The sequence below is a fragment of the Talpa occidentalis genome, unplaced genomic scaffold (assembly GCF_014898055.3).
Source record: "Talpa occidentalis isolate TD23 unplaced genomic scaffold, MPIMG_talOcc4v2.1 talOcc4.304, whole genome shotgun sequence".
Classification (NCBI taxonomy): Eukaryota; Metazoa; Chordata; class Mammalia; order Eulipotyphla; family Talpidae; genus Talpa; species Talpa occidentalis.
The window spans coordinates 1-4,910 of NW_023603230.1; the positions used below are offsets into that span (position 1 = coordinate 1).

At 54.9% G+C, this 4,910-nt stretch overlaps 1 long non-coding RNA gene across 1 annotated transcript; it reads right to left on the reverse strand.

Annotated features, from left to right (window-relative positions):
• Nucleotides 1-264: 264 nt before the first annotated feature.
• Nucleotides 265-3,561, reverse strand: LOC119256528 (uncharacterized). The gene is made up of 3 exons (XR_005127817.2): nucleotides 3,371-3,561; nucleotides 733-820; nucleotides 265-493 (listed from the first exon to the last, which is right to left on the reverse strand). It is a non-coding gene; the product is annotated as an uncharacterized LOC119256528 (long non-coding RNA).
• Nucleotides 3,562-4,910: the final 1,349 nt, after the last annotated feature.

Sequence of the window (4,910 nt, forward strand, 5' to 3'; positions counted from 1 at the left end):
CCCCCCAGGGCAGTCTGGTCCTGTCTGGGCAGCTCCAGCAGCGTCCTCCACAGGCACAGAAGGCCAGGCCCAGGAGGGAAAGCCAGTCCCGCTGGAGGTAGATGTGATCCCAGGACTCAGGCCTCTTGCCTGTCCAGAGGGCAGCAGCTGGGCAAATTGGTGCCTCGAACCTACAAATCCAGGATGAGCCTGGTCCAGGGGCCCTAGGCTCGGGCACTGCTGCCAGGGCTCACTGTGGTGCTGCTGTGGTTCGGATCAGGCTGACCTGTTGCTGCCAGGGCCCTGACTTCTACGGTAGCACCGGTCACATTCCAAACTTGTTGCCTCCCCAGAGTGCCCCTCCCAGCACCCAGGGCCACCTCACCTTCTGCAAGGTGTGGGGGGGCAGCTGGCTGCATGGGCCAAAGACAGGCCCGTGGTCCTTGGTGGTAAGCCGGTCCAGCTGGGTTCGGAGCGCCTGTTCCTCTTCAGAGACCATGCGGAACGTGCCCGCCTAGGGAGTTAGGACAAAGCAGGAGCAGGCCCCATTAGTGGGGGCTGCCAGCTGCAAGGGCCTGCTCACACCCTAGGTCAGTGCCTTTGCCCCTCCCTTTGGATGGGGACTGCAGGGAGGTTGTGGGTGAGTGCCCGTATGCCTGGTACCCCTGAGCAGACCAGATGTAGGGGAAGCAGGGAGGGATTGAGGGAAGGAGGGGAGGGCAAAGAGGAGCCCCAAGGTGTAGGGGTACCCACCTCCTCTGACATGCTGCTCTGGATGACCTGGAGTCCCTGGCAGAGGAAGGGCCTGTGTCCTCCACCCCAGTCTCTGCAGGCGGGTTCCCTGGGAGAGAGGTTGGCTGTGCTGAGGTCACAGGCACGGTTCTGTGATGGTCTCAGAACCAGGGCCTCAGTCACACTTGGTAGAAATGCAGGTGCCTGGGCCCCAGCACCTGTGATTCTTACCCAGGAAGTCTGGGCTGGCGTCCAGAAAACCACACTTTGAAGTAGCCCCCAGATGACCAGAGATGCTCCCCCTTGTGAAACTCCTTTGAGGGCAAACACAAACACAAATACAGTTGACCCTTGAACAACAGATTTGAACTGCGGACTTTTTTCCATAAATATGTAAATGTCTTGTTCCTCCTTAGGATTTTTTTTAAAGATTTATTTATTTTTGCATGCAAGACCTGGGGTGTAGGCCAGAGGTGCAAGGGCGAGAGGATCCACCAGAGACAGAGCGGGGAGCAGAATAGGCAGATCTTCTGAAATACACTGCTGAGGGGAGCAGCAGGGAGTCAGGAGAGGTCTGCTGTGCCATGTAAGTCACCTCCCTGGCCAGGGATCGAACTCATGCTGCAGTTGCTGTGGACAGCTTCACAGTGCTGAGACTTAACCCCTGTGCCACCAGGGAGGCCCTCCTTAGAATTTTCTAATTAACACTTTTCCTCTACTTAGTGTAAGAATATAGCATATAGTACATAAAGCAGAAAAAATGTGTGTTCACCGACCGCTTTCATTTTCAGTAAGGCTTGGGTCAACAGCAGCTTCTTCGTTTGGGGGAAGTCAAATGTTATACTCAAATTTTCCATCGTGTGGGGATCACAGCCCTAATCCCAGTGTTGTCAAGGGTCAGCTGTACCTCTAACCTCAGTTCTTCCAGATGAGTCGACCCAGCCAGGAAAACCCTCGAGTTGGCCTTCTTTCTCAGCCACAGGATCTTTGGGTCCCTCCTCTGGTCCGGACCCTCCTCCACCCAAAGAGGGACCTCAGAAACCTCCCACCCCAGAGGGTGACCCTGACCTCAGGAGGCATGGCGACCTCTCATCATGCTGGGTGCATGCACTGTGCTTTGGGGTGCACTTAGCATATTCAAATCCATTCTCTCAAGCTGGGACTGGCATGATTATTACCATTTAACTGAGCAAGAAACAGACCCTGGAGAATAAGTGACTTGTCCAAGGTCACACGGTCAGAAACTAGTCAGGGATTAGGATTCATGCCCAAGTTCTGACTTCACCTCTCCTCAGCGGGAGGAAGTCCTGGGTGGCAGAAATTGGACCTGGATTGCAATCAGCCTCTTTCCAGCTGCAAGTTTTGTGTTTTAACCTGAGTCCTGCCTGCTGTAATTATGACGATTTCATTCAGTAACCTAAACATAAGCAGGACTTGGCCACCCAAACAAATCCCAGCCATCACCCATGGACTTCACCTGCTCGCCCACTGAGGATTTTGGGAGGTAACGCTCCTGTTTCCAGATTTTTTGTTTTCTCCCTCAAAGCATCCCCAAGTGCCTTCAAGGTGCCTCTGACCAGGTTCCTATTGGTCGATTCTGTCACCTGTTGGCACAGGTGGAACTTGAGACCATCTACCTTTGATACTTGGAGCCAAGACATCTCCAGGCAAACTCACTGGGATGGTGGGTGAAGGGTGAAAACCCCTTAGGGTCAGAGAGACTGGGTTTGAATCTGGCTTTGTCATTTACTGCTCTGTGACCGTCAGCAAGTTAATGGGCCTTTCTGAGCCTGTTTCCTCATCTGCAACTTGGGGGTAATAATGACACCGCCCAGAGTTGTAATGAAGACCAGACACTAGGTGTTGCTCTAAGGCAGTTATCTCCCCTTTCACAGCATCATTCTGACCATCACCCCAACTTGCACTGGGACACTTGGAGGATCTGAAGGCTTCCCATGTCCGCCTCTCTCATGCCACAACTCCAGAGGCAGGGAAGTCCTGGGAGCTGTACTGCCCCAGCAGGAACCCACGCAAGCCCTCTCTCTGGAGGAGAACTTCCAAATACGTGGGCAGAGGACAAGCAGTCTGAAGTCTGTGCTCTCACTTCAGATTTTGCTGCAACAGGAATGGAACCACCTCAGGAGCTCAGCCAGGAGACCAGGCAGACACCCCAGCCAGTTACGCAAGCCATCAAGATAAGATCTTCCATCTCAGAAATAGGCAGAGTCAGTGCAGTAACACTTTTCTAAATATAGCCAAGCTAATTATGGGCTATAATATAGCTGACTTACGAAGTATACACAAGGAAAACATACCCCCTCCTCCACGTGAAGGCTGTTCCCTGCCTCCTAAGGTTCAGATAAAATACCAAATACTCATTTATAGGTGAGTGTCAGATCACCAGAAAATCTCTTTGATGTGTAAGTATGTCCCCTTCAATATTTGGGTATATTTATACTTGCTGTTCACCTGAAAATCACACTGACCTGGGCATCTTGTTTTCATCTGCTAAACCCACCACCAGGTTGGTCCCCCTCACCCTGGAGTGTGGCCTGTTGGTTTCTGTTTTAGGGGCAGTCTGGGTTGTGGTCTCCCCACCCCGGACTCCTCACCCCAGTCCTGGACTTCCTGGTCAGGCTGAGCCCTGATACTGACTTACCCCCAGGTCAGCAGCTCCTCCTTGGGGCCACCTGGTGCCCGAGTCCTGAGGACCCAGATGTTGCCTCTGTTGGGGGGCGTGTCAGTCAGCAGGTCTGGATTACCATGTCACAAGGAACTGCTCACCATTCCCCTGTTAAGTCAGGCTCACAGGGAGGCCCAGGTTGGGGCAGGCAAGCACGGGGGAGAGGGACTCAGCAGGGCCTGACTGGGCCGCCTCAAAGCCCTCCTTTGTGTGGGGCTGCTGCTGTCTCAAGGTCCTGCTCAGCCATGTGGAAGCAAGAGGGGGGGCCTCTGGGACCTTTCCCTCTGCTGCCTGCTCTCCACCTCCCCACAGGGTCTGACAAAGCCCCCCAGGGTGGGACATGCAAGATCCAGAGGGAGAGTTTGTTTCATTTTTAATTATCTATGTTTCTTTTTTCTTTTCTCATCAAGTTTTTTATCTTTTTATTTTTTTTTTTGCATGTTATTTAAGTTGTTTGTTTCTTTGTTTATACATGCCTTCGTTTGGACCAGAGCAGGCAAGGACCAGTACACTGCTGGGCACTTCGCGCCATCCTCTCAGCCTCCGCAGACCAGCAGCTGCCAGCTACTGGGAGCTCATCAAGGCTGAGAGGGAGTACAGTCCTGGGACTTCAGCTTCCTCTCCCTCCCCTAAGCTGTGCCAGCTAACTGGAGGGAACCCAGGCCTGTCACCCACTGAGGGATACCAGTGGAGATGGGAGCTGATTAAGGTGGAGCTGGGCAGGGTAAACCCGCCGCCTTCCAGCCAGAAAGGCCAGCGACAGGAGCAGCTTGGGGAACCCCAGCTCCTCGCCTACCCACCCCAGAATCGGGTCCCTGTTAAGTGGGGATGTGGTGGTGCTCAGCTCCGGGCTTGGTGCTGTGAAGTGGCCTGCAAGTGCCCCACAGTCGTGAAGGCAAATGCTCAGTCAGTGTTGACTGATGTTGTTCTGATGCGATGCTGGCGGTTCATGAGCAGGGTGCTTGGGTTCCCTGAGTAAAGTGTGTCCCCCACCAAGTTCCTGTGTGGCGGGTGTGGGGTGTGGGGGTGCTTAGGGGACCTGGAAGTCGTCTGCCGGAAATAGAGGGGGTGATGGACACGTCTGAAATAGTCCCACGAAGAAAGGAAGGAAACAAATGAGGGAAGGGTGAGAGGATTCACCAGAGAGTGGGGAGCAGAACAGGCGGACGTACTGAAATAGACTGTTGAGGGGCAGCGGGGAGAGAGGAGAGGTCTGCTGCGCCGTGTGGGTAGCTCCCTGGCGGGGCTAGAACTCAGGCCGCAGTGGCTGGTGAGAGCTTCATGGCGCTGAGACTCAACCTCTTGCTCCACCAAGGAGGCCCAGACACTGCATTTGTAATAGACACACACACACACCCACCACTGCACAGCCTGCGCATGCTCAATGGGGCTCGCGGCCCGCCCGAGGCGCCGCCGGCGGAAGTGGGAGGCGGGGGCGTGGCCGGCGGCGGGGCGTGGCCGGCGGCGGGAAGAGCGCCGAAGTGCGGGGGCGGGACGTGCGGCGTGAGCGCCGGAA